Source organism: Schistocerca americana, chromosome 10 (assembly GCF_021461395.2).
Source record: "Schistocerca americana isolate TAMUIC-IGC-003095 chromosome 10, iqSchAmer2.1, whole genome shotgun sequence".
Lineage (NCBI taxonomy): Eukaryota > Metazoa > Arthropoda > Insecta > Orthoptera > Acrididae > Schistocerca > Schistocerca americana.
The window spans coordinates 99,291,597-99,310,525 of NC_060128.1; the positions used below are offsets into that span (position 1 = coordinate 99,291,597).

Consider the following 18,929-nt stretch of genomic DNA (forward strand, 5'->3'; position numbering starts at 1 on the left):
GGTTCAGCGTAAAATGAACATACGAGGGCAGTTCAATAAGTAATGCAACACATTTTTTTTCTGAAACAGGGGTTGTTTTATTCAGCATTGAAATACACCAGGTTATTCCCCAATCTTTTAGCTACACAACACCATTTTTCAACGTAATCTCCATTCAATGCTACGGCCTTACGCCACCTTGAAATGAGGGCCTGTATGCCTGCACGGTACCATTCCACTGGTCGATGTCGGAGCCAACGTCGTATTGCATCAATAACTTCTTCATCATCCGCGTAGTGCCTCCCACGGATTGCGTCCTTCATTGGGCCAAACATATGGAAATCCGGCGGTGCGAGATCGGGGCTGTAGGGTGCATGAGGAAGAACAGTCCACTGAAGTTTTGTGAGCTCCTCTCGGGTGCGAAGACTTGTGTGAGGTCTTGCGTTGTCATGAAGAAGGAGAAGTTCGTTCAGATTTTTGTGCCTACGAACACGCTGAAGTCGTTTCTTCAATTTCTGAAGAGTAGCACAATACACTTCAGAGTTGATCGTTTGATCATGGGGAAGGACATCGAACAGAATAACCCCTTCAGCGTCCCAGAAGACTGTAACCATGACTTTACCGGCTGAGGGTATGGCTTTAAACTTTTTCTTGGTAGGGGAGTGGGTGTGGCGCCACTCCATTGATTGCCGTTTAGTTTCAGGTTCGAAGTGATGAACCCATGTTTCATCGCCTGTAACGATCTTTGACAAGAAATTGTCACCCTCAGCCACATGACGAGCAAGCAATTCCGCACAGATGGTTCTCCTTTGCTCTTTACGGTGTTCGGTTAGACAACGAGGGACCCAGCGGGAACAAACCTTTGAATATCCCAACTGGTGAACAATTGTGACAGCACTACCAACAGAGATGTCAAGTTGAGCACTGAGTTGTTTGATGGTGATCCGTCGATCGTATCGAACGAGTGTGTTCGCACGCTCCGCCATTGCAGGAGTCACAGCTGTGCACGGCCGGCCCGCACACGGGAGATCAGACAGTCTTGCTTGACCTTGCGGCGATGATGACACACGCTTTGCCCAACGACTCACAGTGCTTTTGTCCACTGCCAGATCACTGTAGACATTCTGCAAGCGCCTATGAATATCTGAGATGCCCTGGTTTTCCCCCAAAAGAAACTCGATCACTGCCCGTTGTTTGCAACGCACATCCGTTACAGACGCCATTTTAACAGCTCCGCACAGCGCTGCCACCTGTCGGAAGTCAATGAAACTATACGAGACGAAGCGGGAATGTTTGAAAATATTCCACAAGAAATTTCCGGTTTTTTCAACCAAAATTGGCCGAGAAAAAAAATGTGTTGCATTACTTATTGAACTGCCCTCGTATTTTACAACAAAACATTTTAGACCTAAAAATGGCAGCAAATTCTTTTGATATTGGTGGTCTTAAATAAAAATAAATATTTTACGCGAGCTTGGTTGTTAAATGGTCTTCATATCTTAGTAGAATTTTCGTTGGCTTACCTGCAACTCAGCGCCTCCAGTATCCACTGTGTAGCAGTCAATCCTTTTCATAATATTGTTGTTTCGCCATCTTGGACTTTCCATTATCCATACAGGCAGACATATAGGCACACACACACTGCACTCATATAATGTTAGAGATACAAGTACGGAAAAGTTTAATATCTAATACTCGTAACAAAAGAATGTACCACTTAGAAAACCAGACAAACTGTACAGTGCTGTGGAAAGCTGAAAGTGCAGTTCGACTGTTATACGAGGGGTGTTTGAGAAATCCGTGCAAAGTCCGAGAGATGGCACCACCACCGCGTATCGAGGTCATGTTTAGCTAGTAGCATCTTTGGAAAGAACGCACACAAAGTTTCAGCCATATTGGTCTATTTCTTTGTGTTTGGCATTCGTGTTAATGAAGGAAGTCGAGTGATTATCAAAAAAATGGACGAAAAAGTGGTGATTAAACATTACTTTATGAAAGTAAAAACGCCTCAGGAGACTAAAGAGAAGCTTGATAAACATTAGGGTGACTCTGCACCTTCGATTAGAACAGTTTATAAGTGGTTTCAAAATTTTCGGAGTGGCCATATGGGCACAAGTGATGCTGAACGTTCTGGACGCCCAGTGGAGGTTACGACTCCAGAAATCATTGATAAAATCCATGATATGGTGATGGACAGAAGAGTTAAGGTGCGTGAGATTGCTAAAGCTGTGGGCATCTCGGATGAATGTGTACATAATATTTTGCATAAACATTTGGACATGAGAAACCTATCCGCAGGAAGGGTTCCGCGATTGCCCACACTTGATCAGAAACCGAATCGTATGAAGTGTTGCTAGGATGGTTTGCAGCTGTTCAGGAAGAATGCGCAGGACTTTAAGCATCGTTTCACCACTGTGGATGAACCATGGATACATTACTATACTCCTGAGACCAAACAACAATCTAAACAACGGGTTACAGAAGGAGAATCTGCACCAAAAATGGCGAAGACCATTCCTTCGGCCGGAAAGATTATGGCGACTGTCTTTTGGGATTCGCAAGGGATAATCCTCATCGACTATCTGGAAAAGGGTAAAACTATTACAGGTGAATATTATTCGTCGTTATTGGACCGTTTGAAAACCAGTAGTGTACATACACAAGAACCAAGAGAGAAAAGTAAGGATCGAAGGAAAAGAATAAAGTGATCGGATTGGAAAAGGTGTAACATAGAGATGCAATCTTCAGCCTCTACTGTTCAACATAGACATCGAAGATGATCTTGAAAAGATTCACTGATAACATTGCTGTCCTCAGTGGATGTAAAGAAGAACTGAGGTAGTTGCTGAATGGAATGAACAGTCAAATGACTACAGAATATGGACTGAGGGTAAAGAGAATGAAGATGAAAGTAATGAGGAGTATCAAAAATTATATTGAGGATAAATTTAACATCGAAATTGGTGACATCGAGTAGGTGAAGTTATAGAATTCTGCTACCTCCTAAGCCGAAAAACGCACAGCAGGAAGGATGTGAAAAGAATACCAGCACATGCAAAAAAGGACATTCCTGGGTGAAACGTGTCTGTTTGCATCAAACGTAGACCTTAATTTGAGGAAGAAATTTCTGAGAATGCACGTTTCGAACACAGCGTCTTATGCAGGTGAACGACCTCTGAGAAAATCATAAAAGAAGAGAATCGAAGCGTTTCTGATGTGGTGCTACAGATAGATGTGTAAAATTAGGTGAACTGATAAGGAATTATCAGCAGATGATAACAAACGTTTGATAAGATAATACCATAGGATGGGGCCACTGTAGTGCAGATAAAGTTGTAGTTTACTGTGTAAAAAAATTCATAATAATTATTGGTGTTCTTTTATTTTCATCGAAATATCCTAATTCAGCCTTTACAGTTTAACAGGAAGTGAAGCATCAGTCGGACGTGTCACATTAACTTTCTAATGTTGACAATGAGATTGATATTGAGCTATAAAGTCGTCTACCTGAATGACTAAACGCATGGAGTGACATATTGCCTGAAGCTGTTCATTTTCTGAATGTGTTAAAACTGTGTCCGTTGATGGATTTTGTAATTTTGAGGTCAAGATAGCCTATTGTTTCTTCTGCTTTGATTTCCATAGTGAATTGAATGTTATTTGGCATGTTACATGTCTGCATGCATAAACTGTTTTTATTCGTCATTGTGGTTCGTCTTTGTAATGCTCAGCTAAGTAGTAGTAAACGGCCATTGCAGTGTGGTGCGCGGGAGGATTTTTGAAATTGACAGCTGGTCTCATGAGCCTTTGTGTTTATGTATTTCCTAAATTGCCCTTTGTACTGCGAATGTTTTCTATTTGCAAATTGTTGGATGAAACTTTAGTTCATCGGCATTATTATTCAGAAACATTATTCATGTATTGGAAGCCTGGACTACGTGGTTTTGTGTGCCTGTGTATGTTTGTGTACGTGTGTGTGTGTGTACTGGCTTAGAAACTCTTTGAGTGGCCTATTTCCAAGAAGGGGACCTGACAACTTACGAGAGTTGAGGGGTTGATATAGGAATAGGGGGGGGGGGGGGGATAGAGAAGATAGGGGTGCGGGGACAAGATGTTATCATGTGCTCGCCACTTGCCAAATTACGAGGAATGGCAGTGGTATATACTTGGCACCACATGGCCATTACGTTCCTACTTATCCTACTTATACCTAATATATTTATGACAGGAAGTCGACGTAGTGTCCACAGCCTACTGGGATTGAATGGTCAAGAAAGCTGTGCAGATGCAGTTGTCAGACAACACGTTCATACAATATAAGGTTTCCAGTTCGAGGAACCACAGTCATAACTCATTTAATGTCAGTGCTATCAGAGAAAGTGTTGTCTGAGCATTCCCAGCTTGGCTTTCCAGTGCATGCCGTTCATTTTAATAATTAGCGATAAAGTTTATGAGCGTTGCGTGTATGGTGACTCGGCACTTGATTAGTTTTATTCTTTGATGTATTAAATTATATTTATGACTGACGCTTTTATGACGAATGTCATATATCTGAAGCAGGAGTATGTACTCCAGATTAAACTAGTGTGTGATAGTTTTTAGTCAGTCACTGACTCTCCTTGAAGATCTCTGTACTGCTTACAGTGGAATATGATCATAAGAAATATAGTTGCCCCAGATGGGCGCCCTAGAGATAAATATGACTGCACAGTTGTCTGTAATTGACACACACATTGTTAATCACGTATATGCAGACAAGCTACCACTAATTTGCACATGATGAAAAAACAACATCATGCATGGAGTAAGCAGTACATTATCAGCTAAGATACAAAGGCATTTGTTAGATGCTAGCGGGCATTGATTGACATCAATGGAGAAAGTTGAAAGTTGAAAACTAGTGCCCGACTGGAATTCGAACATGGGTCTCCTGTTACTAGGTATATGCTCTGACCATCAAGCCATCAGGACACAGAGGGCAGCGCATCCGAATGGTCTACCTTAGCACGCCTGCCGTCAGAAACAAATTCTCAACTTATCTAGACACCAATGATGTACTGCCCTTGCCCTTTATGTACTTTCTGCATTTCACCGATTCCGATATAAGTTCTAACCTGGTGTGCATCTGCGCCGAAGGCGTCAGTAGCTTTCTCGCCCTATATATATTTTTTAAACTCAGAAGAGTGTTCCTGGAGCCACTATGGGGCAATTCTGGGCGTATGGGATGTCGCATTTCCTGCTGCAATTCCCCAACTCCATCAGAAAGCACAACACACATGAATGAACGCAGGAGATCAGACAGGATGCTTACGTACGTGTCACCTGTCAGAGTCGTATCTAGACTATGCGGCGTCCCATATCACTCCAACTGCACACACATTACATCATTACAGAGACTACACCAGCTTGGTCACTCCCCTGATGACTTGTACGGTCCATGGATTCATGAGGTTTTCTCCATACCCGTAGTCCATCAGCTTTATACAATTTGAAACGAGACTCGTCCGACCAGGCAACATGTTTCCTGTCACCAACAGTCCAATGTCGGTACTGACGGGCCCAAGAGAGGAGTAAGGCTATGTGTCATACAGTAATCAAGGGTACAGGAGTGGACCTTCGGCTCCGAAAGCCCATATCCATGATGTTTTGTTGAATGGTTGGTACGCTGACGCTTTCTGAAGGCCCAGCGTTGAAATCTGCAGCAATCGAGGGTTGCAGTGCTGTCACTTTGAACGATTCTCTTCAATCGTCGTTGCTCCCGCTCTTGCAGGATCTGCTTCCGACGGCAGCGATGTCGGAGATTAGATGTTTTACCGGATTCCTGATATCGACAGTACACTCATGAAATGATGATACGGAAAAATCCCCACTTCTTCGCTACCTCGGAGATGCTGTGTCCTACCGCTCGTGCCGAGTGTAACACCACGTTCATACTCACTTACATCTTGACAGCCTGCCATAGTGCCAGTAGTAACCAATCTAACAACTGCACCAGACACTTGTTGCCGACCGCAGCCGCCTGCCACTTTACATTGTATTTGAATACGCGTACCTTCCAACCTACTATTCGGTTCCATATAGCGAAAAAACAGTGATCGAAATATTGGAGAGGTCCTAGAGTGGCATCGAATTTCAGCGTGGATGGACGTAAATGACATTGTTGTGCTCACTGTAACTGAAGTAAAATTACTGAACATGCTGAATGGAATCAGCAGTACAAGGGCTGCAGAATGTAGGCGGAGAGTAGACCGAAGAAAGACCAAAGAAGTGAGGAGTGGCAGAAACTAGATTAGTGAGGAACTTAATAGAAAACTGGAAAACGCGAAGCCGATGACGGGACGTAATTGTGGTAATGTGAAAGAGAAGTAACACGTGACGGACGACGCAAGGAGCACATGAAAGCAGAGGCCGAAAGAGCGATTCCTCATCGGAAGAATACTACTAGAATCAAACATCGGCGTTAATCTGAAGAATGAGATTCTTGAAAATGTATGTTTCGAGCACAGTCGTCGTCTGTGGTCTTCAGTCCTGAGACTGGTTTGATGCAGCTCTCCATGCTACTCTATCCTGTGCAAGCTTCTTCATCTCCCAGTACACACTGCAACATACATCGTACTGAATCTGCTTAGTGTATTCATCTCGTAGTCTCCCTCTACGATTTTTACCCTCCACGCTGCCCTCCAATACTAAATTGGTGATCCCTTGATGCCTCAGAACATGTCCTACCAACCGCTCCTTTCTTCTAGTCACGTTGTGCCACAAGCTCCTCTTCTCCCCAGTTCTGTTCAATACCTCCTCATTAGTTACGTGATCTACCCATCTAATCTTCAGCATTCTTCTGTAGCACCACATTTCGAAAGCTTCTATTCTCTTCTTGTCCAAACTATTTATTGTCCACGTTTCACTTCCATACATGGCTACACTCCACACAAATATTTTCAGAAACGTCTTACTGACACTTAAATCTATACTCGATGTTAAGAAATTTCTCTTCATCACAAACGCTTTCCTTGCCATTGCCAGTCTACATTTTGTATCCTCTCTACTTCGACCATCATCGGTTATTTTGCTCCCCAAATAGCAAAACTCCTTTACTACTTTAAGTGTCTCATTTCCTAAACTAATTCCCTCAGCATCACCCGAATTAATTCGACTACATTCCATTATCCTCGTTTTGCTTTTGTTGATGTTCATCTTATACCCTCCTTTCAAGACACTGTCCAGTCCGTTTAATCTGTCACGTTTAGCGAGTCTCTTCAGTCGTCGGTGGTCCTGTTGCTGGAGGATCTTTCTCCGGCCGCAGTGACGTCGGAGATTTGATGTTTTACCGCGTTCCTGATATTCACACTACCCTCGTGAAATGGTCGTACGGAAAAGTTTCCACATCATCGCTAGCTCGGAGATGCTGTGTCCCATCGCTCGTGCGCCACCTATAGCACCATGTTCAAGCTCACTTAAATCTGGATAGCCTGCCACTGTAGTAGAAGTAAGCGATCTAACAACTACTTGTTGTCCTATGTAGGCGTTGCCAACCGCAGAGCTGTATTCCGTCTGCTTACGTATCTCTGTATTTCAATACGCATGTCTATATCAGTTTCTTTCGCACTTTAATGTATATTTCATCAGGTATGAGCCATTATAGTCCGGGTAATTCCGTTTTTTAGGAAGAAAACTTACGTAATTGCTGGAAAAACTGTGGCTGAAATGCCTTGTAGCCAACTTGAACCCTCTTAGCAAAACTTAACAAACTTCGAATGATTTTCCTAGTATTTGTCGTCGTTGAAAAATCGCTTGACAATGTAAATTGCACAATATGTTTACGAAAATAGCTTTAAGCTGCAGGAAGCGAAGTAATATACAGGCTGAACACAAAGTCTTGCCCTGATTATAAAAATTTATAACAGAATAGCAGTTTGACATAATAAGTTACATTTGATGCCGTTACATAGGATAGTCTTACTAGTTTTTTTTAAGATCATTTACGTTAGTAAACCTCAACGTGTGATCCCTTGCTAGCTCGGAGAATGTCGAGGCGGTATTGCAGTCCCCGCCAGGTGTTTCGTAACATGTGTTCTGTCACAGTACCCACAGCAGCTTGTATCCTAGCCTTCAGTTCATCGACGTCAGCAGCTTGTGTGACGAAGACTCTGCCCTTGATATAGCCCCAGAAAAAAAAAAGTCAAGGGGCGTAATGTCTGGAGAGCGGGGTTGCCAGGGTGTTGGACCGTTCCTTCCAATCCACCCATCCAGACATTACTCGCCTGTCCAGAAATTACGCCCCTTGACTTTTTTTTCTGGGGCTATATCAAGGGCAGAGTCTTCGTCACACCAGTTGCTGACGTCGATGAGCTGAAGGCTAGGATACAAGCTGCTGTGGGTACTGTGACAGAACACATGTTACGAAACATCTGGCGGGAACTGCAATACCGCCTCTACATTCTCCGTTACCTAGGAAGCACACGTTGAGGTTTACTAACGTAAGTGGTCTTAAAAAAAAGTAGTAAAACTAACGTATTTAACACCTTTTCATTGAGTCAAAAATGTTGAACAAATTCTTTCCATCGTGAAGTTTAAATTAATTGTCGCGTACGAGTGACTGCCGTGTCGCTGTGGCCGTGTTCTACGTACGTGTTTGTCACGTATCTCGGCAGATATCCGGTGCAAATAAGACTTATCTGAGGTGCACAGGAGGTTCGAGAAACGAGACACGACGCAGATAACGAGTCCCCTACTGCTCTGAGTCACCGTCCACACGGTCTCCAGGAATAGAGTTGTTTGTCGCAGCGCGGTACGTGACGCCGTTGTTCTGACGAACACTCCAGGGGAAAGCTGGAGTGCCGTTCCAACGGCGCCGGCCGGCCGGATATTCCATCGCAACGACCGCATTAACATGGCTACGTGAGTGACGTCCCGGTATTTTCCCGGCTGTCATTTCCACATCAGAAGGTGCTGATGGCTACGCTGAGAGCAGCGCTTGAAACAACAAAAAAGTGTCGTTAAACTGAAATTTAGACCTTTCAAAATAAATGGCGTTGCCGGGCAAGAAAATAGTTCGATCTAATTTTTTTTTCACTGGGTTATGGAGAGAGGCGTGAAAGGGAAATGATGGTTCAGAAGGGAGTGATACAGGATTGTAGCCTACCCCCGATGTTATTCAATCTGTACATTGGGCGAACAGTAAAGGAAACCAAAGCAAAATTATGAGTAGGAATTAAATCTCAGTGTAAAGTAATAAAAACTCTGACGTTTGTCGATGACACTGTAATTCTGTCAAAGGCAGTGAAGGACTTGGAAGAGCAGTCGGACGAAATGGGCAGTGTATTGAAAGTAAGATATAAGAAGGACATCAAAAAAAGCCAAACAAGGGTGATGGAATGTAGTCGAATTAAATCAGGTGGTGATGAGGGAATTGGATTAGGAAAATAGTAGATGGGTTTTGCTACTTGGGCTGCAAAATAACTGATGATGGTCGAAATAGAAAGCGTATAAAATGTAGACTGGCAATGGCAAGAAAAGAGTTTCTGAAGATAAGAAATTTATTAACATCGAATACAAATTTAAGCAATACGAAGTCTTCTCTGGACGTATCTTTATGCAGTGGAGCCATGTACGGAAGTGAAACATGGATAATAGGCAGTTTAGACAAGAAGAGAATAAAATCTTTTAAGCTGTGGAGGTACAGAAGAATGCTGACGATTAGGTGGGCAGATCACGTAACTAATTAGGAGGTACTGAATAAAATTGGGAAGACCAGAAATTTGTACAATCTGAACAAAAGAAGGGATCGGTTGGTAGGACACATTCTGAGGCGTCAAGGGTTCACCAGTTTAGCACTGCAGGGACGCGTGGGGGTGGGGGGGGGGGGGAGGTAGAAATCGCAGTGGGAGACTAAGGGATGAACACGGGAAACAGATTCAAAAGGATGTAGGTTGCAGTAGTTGGCTGGCTCTGAGCACTATGGGACTCAACTGCTGTGGTCATCAGTCCCCTAGAACTTAGAACTACTTAAACCTAACTAACCTAAGGACAAAACACACATCCATGCCCGAGGCAGGATTCGAACCTGCGACCGTAGCAGTCGCACGGTTCCGGACTGCGCGCCTAGAACCGCGAGACCACCGCGGCCGGCGTTGCAGTAGTTATTCAGAGATGAAGAGACATGCAGAAAGTAGAGTAGCATGGAGAGCAGCAGCAAACCAGTCATTGGGCTGAAGACCACAACAACAACAACAACAATAAGAGAGTAAAAATATCGCCAATGATGTTGGAGGGAAAGAATACAGGTGTTGTGACGACAGCCAACATGACAGGCTTAAGACTCTCCACCGAGAAAGCAATATTAATAGGAAATATTAAAAAGTGCTAAAAAATTTAATAACTAATATTGGCCAAATGTAAAAGGAAAAAAGCGAACATTTGAGGGACATTATTTAAGGGGGGTAGGACGTCAAACGGGCCGACTTGGAGCAGGAGAGGCAAAACAGGACATTTTAATTTCCACTGTCTTTACTTCTAGAAATAAATTCATAAAACTTTGTCAGCATGAGCAGGAAGGTTTCAAGATTCACACTCATAGCAGTGGAAGTTTAAAAATATAGCAAAATTATTTTTTTTAGATGTGAAATTTCATCATTTCTTCACTTACTACTGGCTGCATTTGTTGTTATAGGCTCACTTTCCTTCATAAGTAACAGAGATTCTTTTATGAATTTTGCACAGCACACAAACCATACTTACAGGTGTATAAAACTCTAGAATTTGTTTAACTCATGAAAAAATGTATGAGTTGTTACATTTTAAACTTCATATTTAGAAAAAACTCAAATTTTATAGTTAATTATCTCAATTTTTATCACAGTTTCTTTTATAGATTGGAAAATTCTAGAGTTTTGCAATAAGGAGTTAAGCGTTCAACAACCATACTAAGTTTGAAAAGTAATACGATATTTATTTTGGATGTTACATGTGCCTAAGTACAGAAATTTAGATTTTGTGAAAAATGGCCGTTAAAGTTTCTGCTTGTATTCAGCATTCTTTTCAAACTCCAGCACCATAAACAGGTTCTTTTTCATTTTCTAAGTCAGTTTTCTTCACTTTCACATTCCTATGATGCACTCTTCTTGATTTTATCACCTCAAAATGTGGTTTATCTGCTTTTCTACACGCTCTCTGTCTATTGCGTACAAAGCTTTGGTGCAGTTAACTCCTGGCTTAATTCACATTTTCTCTAAAACATCAATAAAACATGAAACCACATCACAAACAACAATAGCATGTCCATTTGTTCCCACAAATCTTGGCAATCTTTTCCATACACATTGGTTAAAACTTTCATTTGGCTTTTGGGTACTGGCATGAAGACATTTCTTCAATAAGTTTTCATTTGAAACGTCCTTTGTTTGGCGTATGATAATCTCTGACGCATATATAAACATTCGATTTCTACCACACTTAGGTATGGCAGAAGAATATTGGGCAAAAGGGGTGTGGCACTGCATTTTGCCACACTTAACACCAAATAACGTGCCTGACAATGTCTCAAATATATATGTTTTATACATCAAACTATTCAGGAAGATGTCCGCTACAAAATACGCTTATTTTTGAAAAATAGAATTTTTAAAAATTTTGACGTCCTATCCCCCTTAATGAAGAAAATGGGTTAGAAAAGTACAAGGAAAGGACACACAAGGTGGAAAAACCTTTTGGTGCAACTGAGAATGTCCACAACAAAACGCGCCTGTCTAAATTGCTTAAAATAAAGTAGTGAAACCAAACTGCCCACATGCTAGCGAATGTCTAGTATTAAGCTACAAGCTAGAGGTCACAATATTACGAACAGGACGATTACTACTCACCATAGAGCGGAAATGCTGAGTCGCAGACAGGTACGTTCAAAAAGACTGTAAGAAAGTGTGCTTTCGGCTGACAAGACATTCGTCGGAAATAGACAACATACACGCATACTCTCACGCAAACACTACACACACACGCATGACCCCAGTCTCTGGCTGTTGAGGCCCCAGCAGCCAGACATTGTCGTGTGTGCGAGTGTTAGTGTGTGTGTGCTGTCTATTTCAGAAGAAGACCTTGCCGGCCGAAAGCTCAGTTTCTGTCATGTCTTTTTGTTGCGCCTAGCTGCGACACAGCATCTTCGCTATATGGTGCGTAGTAATCGTCCTGTTGATAATATTGTTACATACCACACTGGATCTTCCATAGCTTGATAAGTCAGCACTATTAGAAAGGAGAATTACATAGAACGATACGATGTGATTCCAGAGACGCTCTCAACTCTCAGATATCTGTGCTGTATACACGGTCACAGTTATTGAACTATATGAAATAAAATCGTCATAACTTCTGCACGGTCTGCGTTAGTACGTTCAAACTGCACAGCTGGCCGCGGGGCATGCTGGGAGTTGATGGTTTGATTTAGCGACGAAGCCCACTTTCATTTGGATGGGTTCGTCAATAAGCAAACCTGGCGCATTTGGGGGACTGAAAAACCGCATTTCACGATCTTGACTCTCAACGGGAGACTTTGTGGCGGGCAATGTCCAGACACCGAATTGTCCGTACGATATTTCTTGATGGCACAGTGGCTACCGAACAGTACGTGAGGGTTTTGGAAGATGATACCTTCTCCATTACCCAAAGTAACCCTGATTTCGACAATATGTGGTTCATCCAAGACGGAGCTCGACTCCGTCGAAGAAGGAGAGTGTTCGATGTCCTGGAGGCCCACTTTGGGAACCATATTCTGGCACTGTCGGTACACATGCGAATCCTTTTTGTGAGGCTGTATTAAAGATAAGGTGTACAGAATAACCCATTTCTGAGCTGAAACCAGCCATTCAGGAGGTCATCGACGGCATCGATGTTCCGGCACTTCAGCGGGTCACGCAGAATTTCGCTACACCATTGACAACGATGGCAGGCATGTTGAACACGTTTTTGGTGTTGTGGTATTCACTCCTGAGACTGGTTTGATGCAGCTCTCCATGCTACTCTATCCTGTGCAAGCTTCTTCATCTCCCAGTACCTACTGCAACCTACATCCTTCTGAATCTGCTTAGTGTACTCATCCCTTTGTCTCCCTCTACAATTTTTACCCCCCACTCTGCCCTCCAGTACTAGATTGGTGATCCCTTGATGCCTCAGAATATGCCCTACCAACCGTTCCCTTCTTCTACTCAAGTTGTGCCACAAATTTCTCTTTTCTCCAATTCTATTCAGTACCTCCTCATTAGTTATGTGATCTACCCATCTAATCTTCAGCATTCTTCTGTAGCGCCACATTTCGAAAACTTCTATTCTCTTCTTGTTCAAACTATTTATCGTCCATGTTTCACTTCCATACATGGCTACACTCCATGCAAATACTTTCAGAAACGACTTCCTGTCACTTAAATCCATACTCGATAATATCAAATTTCTCTTCTTCAGAAACGCTTTCCTTGCCATTGCCAGTCTACATTTTATATCCTCTCTACTTCGACCATCATCAGTTATTTTGCTCCCCAAATAGCAAAACTCCTTCACTACTTTAAGTGTCTCATTTCCTAACGTAATTCCCTCAGCATCACCCGACTTAATTGACTACATTCCATTATCCTCGTTTCGCTTTTGTTGATGTGCATCTTATATCCTTCTTTCAAGGCACTGTCCATTCCGTTCAACTGCTCTTCCTGGTCCTTTGCTGTCTCTGACAGAATTACAATATCATCGGTGAACCTCAAAGTTTTTATTTCTTCTCCATGGATTTTAATACCTACTGCGAATCTTTCTCTTGTTTCCTTTTTACTGCTTGCTGAATACACAGATTGAATAACATCGGGGATAGGCTACAACCCTGTCTCACTCCCTTCCCAACCACTGCTTTCCTTTCATGCCCCTCATCTCTTATAACTGCCATCTGGTTTCTGTACAAATTGTAAATAGCCTTTCGCTCCCTGTATTTTACCCCTGCCACCTTCAGAATTTGAAAGAGAGTATTCCAGTCAACATTGTCAAAAGCTTTCTCTAAGTCTACAAATGCTAGAAACGTAGGTTTGACATATTGAGCATGTCATAACCTAAATCAGAATATCTGCAGTGACATTTACGTGTTGAAAAAAATGTGTGTGAACGCCGTAGTTTGTAACTAATTTACGTTTCTTTTTCATATAGTTCAATAATTATCAACCTGTATATGCTGACTCAGGCGGCGAGTGAAAATTTGTATCAAGACCAGGATTCTAACCCAAGTCTGCTGCTGACTAGGCAGTTGCCCTAACGACCACGCCGCCCTGGCACAGTAGGTCTGCACATCTGAACGAACTGTCGTAGCATTACACCCTCCCCAGTCCGAAATGCTATCCACACCTCAGACCACTTCGTATCCTCCTTAAACTCGAACAGCATTGCAGAGACTCTCCAACTGTACTGGAATAGCATCTCGGCATCGATGATGATTTGTCGGGTGGTCAACTGCGCGGTCATCAGCGCCCTTACAAAGTTTTACACAGTCCAAATTTTACACAATCCAATCTAGCCACTGTCATGCATGATTATGACGATGATGATGATGAAACAATGAAGACATCACAAACACCCAGTCCCCAAGTAGAGAAAATCCCCAACCTGGCCAGCAATGGAACCCAGGACTCCGTGATCCAGAGGGAGCAACACTAGCCACTAGACCATGAGCTGGGGACACCTCGGCATCGAATGAAAAGGGGGATCCTACCCAAAACCCAGGCGAGGATGGTTTAATTAAACGAAGCTTGTCCAGGTTCATCTACAATAGAGTGGTAATGCGGCGTCTTCCTAGTGAGCAGGGTACCCAGGTTTGAATCCTTACTTCGGTACAAATTTTCATTTGTCAATTCAGTCTGCATACATAAATTATACATCAAATATTAGGTCGCCAAAAAATTGATAAGAATGATTAGATTTATTAAAATACACATAACATATGAGACTCATTAAACAAGGGGGTGACAAACTGCCTATTGGCTTCTGTCTCGGTTCCTTCGGCCGACGTTCATCTAATGATTTTTCTGACGTTTCGCCAGCACGAGTGGCTGGCATTGTCAAAGCTCCACCCTCCATTGCCGATGGTGAACTGGAGCCGAGCTCGCGGGCGCAGACTATATGTACCTGGCGCGCCAACGTCCGAGGGCTTCTCCGCGGTCATTTCCGGTGCGGTTCTCCTCTTGCTACCTGCGACGGTCGTTCGCTGCAGTACGGGAAGCCAGGATCCGTTTACCTTAAGGCTTTCCTCTTTCTTGTTCAAACTGTTCGCGTGTTTTTGTATTTCTACAGCTCCTCCGAACAAGCGCGTTTGATAGTGCTTCTCTACAGCCAGAACTTCCGTGTCGGCGAATTTTATTACGTGGTCGATCTCATTCAGTGCGTGCTCTGCCACGGCCGATTTCTCCACCTGCCCCAACCTGCAATGTCGCTTATGCTCTTTGATCCTGGTGTTAATGGATCGTCCAGTCATTCCGACATAAACTTTTCCGCATGTGCAAGGCATACGGTATATTCCCGACATTGCAAGTGGGTCTCTTTTCTCCTTCGCCGATCTAAGACACTCTTTGACCTTCCTTGTCGGTTTGAAAATCGTCTGTACGCCTTGTTTGCGCAATATACGGCCGATTCTGTCCGTCACTCTGGGAATGTATGGCAGAAAGGCCGTACCCGACATTTCTTTTTCTGGTTCCTTACTTCGCCGAGTGTTTGGCTCTGTCACACTTCTAATGTAATTTGTGGAGTACCCATTGCTCCTCAGAACAGTTTCCAGGTGTTGCATTTCTCGTTTGAGGTGTTGAGGCTCACATATTCGTCCTGCTCTCGTTACGAGCGTACTAATCATGCCTCTTTTCTGGCTCGGGTGGTGGTTTGACAGTTTGTGCAGGTATCGGTCCGTGTCTGTCGGTTTTCGATACACGCTGTGTCCCAGGTTTTCGCCGTCCCTTGTGACCAGCACATCTAGAAATGGCAGTTTCTTGTCCTTTTCTACTTCCATGGTAAATGTTATGTTGGCATGGAGGCTGTTCAAGTGTCTCAGGTGGAGAAATCGGCCGTGGCAGAGCACGCGCTGAATGAGACCGACCACGTAATAAAATTCGCCGACACGGAAGTTCTGGCTGTAGAGAAGCACTATCACACGCGCTTGTTCAGAGAAGCTGTAGAAATCCAAAAACACGCGAACAGTTTCAACAAGAAAGAGGAAAGCCTTAAGGTAAACGGATCCTGGCTTCCAGTACTGCAGCGACCAACCGATACAGGTAGCAAGAGGAGAACCGCACCGGAAATGCCCGCGGAGAAGCCCTCGGACGTTGGCGCGCCAGGTACATATAGTCTGCGGCCGCGAGCTCGGCTCCAGTTCACCATCGGCAATGGAGGGTGAAGCTTTGACAATGCCAGCCACTCGTGCTGGCGAAACGTCAGAAAAATCATTAGATGAACGTCGGCCGAAGAACCCGAGACAGAAGCCAATAGGCAGTTCGTCAACAAGTGGCCACGAAAACCTTAACAATTTTGTAAACAAGGGGGTATTACTATGTTGGACGTATTTACAGAATGGATGATAACAGACTCGCCAAACACATTGTGAGGATCCCATATCCTCATACATCAGGATATTTGTTATGTTTTGTGAGATTATTGCTTAGCTTTGTCGCAGAGTAAGTGTTATATTAATGCAACTACACAACGCAGAAGAATGTGTTTGTATCCTTCCGCATTTAGCGTTTTCTTAATTGCAATCAGGGGATGACACCCTAACCACGAAGAACACCACCTCCTCACTACTTCATTCTTGCCAATACTCGTGATGGCAAGCAACGTTCTGCAAGCACTCGCCAAACACAAACCTAAATTGGAAAGGCACGCACACACACACACACACACACACACACACACACACACACACACACACACACACACAGTATATGTATCTAAGTGCCATCTATTGGTCAGTTAAGGTGGTCTTACAAGGAACTCCTCAATTGCAAGTTCACAAAATATCAATAATTTTGGAACATATATTGTGTAAGAACATTATGAATTACCTCGAAGAAAACGGCCAATTGAGACACAGTCAACATGGATTTAGAAAACATCGTTCTTGTGAAACATGAGTAGCTCATTACTCGCCCAAAGTGTTGAGTGCTATCGACAAGGGATTTCAAATTAGTACCTTATTTCTGGTTCCCAGAAGGCTTTTGACACTGTACCACTCAAGCGGCTCGAAGTGAAATTGCGCGATTATGGAATATCGTCGAAGTTAAGTGACTGGATTCGTGATTTCCTGTCAGAGAGGTCACAGTTCGTAGTAACTGAAAGAAAGTCGTCGAGTAAAACCGAAGTGATTTCTGGCGTTCCGCAAGGTAGTGTCATAGGCCCTTTGCTGTTCCATATCTATATAAACGATTCAGGAAACAATCGGAGCAGCTGACTTAGGTTTTTTGCAGATGACGCTGTCATTTATCGAGTAGTAAAGTCATCAGAGGATCAAAACAAACTGCAAAACGATTTAGAAAAGATATCTGCATGGTGCTAAACGTGGCAATCGACCCTAAATAACCAAAAATGTGTGGTCAACCACATGAGTGCTAAAAGAATCCGTTAAACTTCGGCTACACGATAAAGCAGTCAAATCTAAAGGCTGTAAATTCAGCTAATTACCTATGAATTACAACTGGGAAGAACACATAGGAAGTGTTTTGGAGAAGGCTAGCCAAAGACTTGCGTTTTATTGGCACGACACTTACAAAATGTAACAGATATACTAAAGTGACTGCCTACACTACGCTTGTCCATTCTCTGTTAGAATACTGCTGCACAGTGTGGGATCCTAACCAGATAGTATTGACAGAGTACATGGAAAAAGTCCCAAGAAGGGCAGCACGTTTTGTATTATCGAGAACTATTGGAGAGAGTGTCACGGACATTATACAGGATGTGAGGTGGATATCGTTAAAATGAAGAATCTTTTCACGAAATTCCAATCACCAACTTTCTTCTCCGAATGCGAAAATATTTTGTCGACGTCGACCTACATAGGGAGAAACAATCACCATAATAAAATAAGGGAAATCAGAGCTAGTACAGAAAGATACAGGCGTTCGTTTCTTCCGCGCCAGGCCCCTGAGTGTGATTTGCAGAGTATCCATTGTAACGTTGTTGCTTTAATTTTCTTAGAAAGCGGTACTGATAGACAATAAAAGCGGGTTAAAAGCTGTGAGCTGTCTGGGGAAGTTAACCTTGCATTACTGCGCAACTATTTCACCAGGTATCCAGTCTAGCTTACCAAATTCCCAACCAGACTAACATTAATTATAATCTTTTAATAGTCATACGACAACCGGTGATGAGAATTTAAATAAAAAGAAATAAATCAGTTTATATTTGGAAATTTATTTTAACATTGATCACTGAAATTGCAGCATATTAAACGTGAGTCATAACTAAGCTGGTGCCTTATTTAGGACTGTGAAAATGTGAGTTTGTAATCTTACGGAACACATCAACTTTGGAGCCAAGATTGGGAGACTGCATACAACACTGCATTCATAAAATAACACACGAAGAACGTTGAAACATATGCAAGAGGAAATTAACCACAACCAACCGATTCAACTCTCTGTGAAATCTTCCCGTAAAGAATAGCTGAGGGCTACTTTGATGGTTACACCACATGCTTCACGTGGTCAACTTGGTTTACACAGTAACTCCACAATAATTTTGATAATTAAAATAAATTAGATCGAAAAGCAATTTACAAAAGAAAATCCTCGAACTGGTTACTATCGTCTTACTATTAACCTGATGGGTCAAACCATTGTATGAGCATGTGGTACTGGTCTCACAAAGTACACCCCACATGGGTTGAACATAAACAAAAGTTGCTATATTGAAAAATATTGTCAAGACGAGACGTTATAATCTCACGCACA

At 42.9% G+C, this 18,929-nt stretch overlaps 1 protein-coding gene across 2 annotated transcripts in view; it reads right to left on the reverse strand.

The window, feature by feature from the left end:
- LOC124552600 (natterin-3-like) overlaps positions 1–18,929 on the reverse strand; it is a 134,445-nt gene that overhangs the window by 13,945 nt on the left and 101,571 nt on the right. The gene's annotated exons all lie outside the window — the stretch shown is intronic.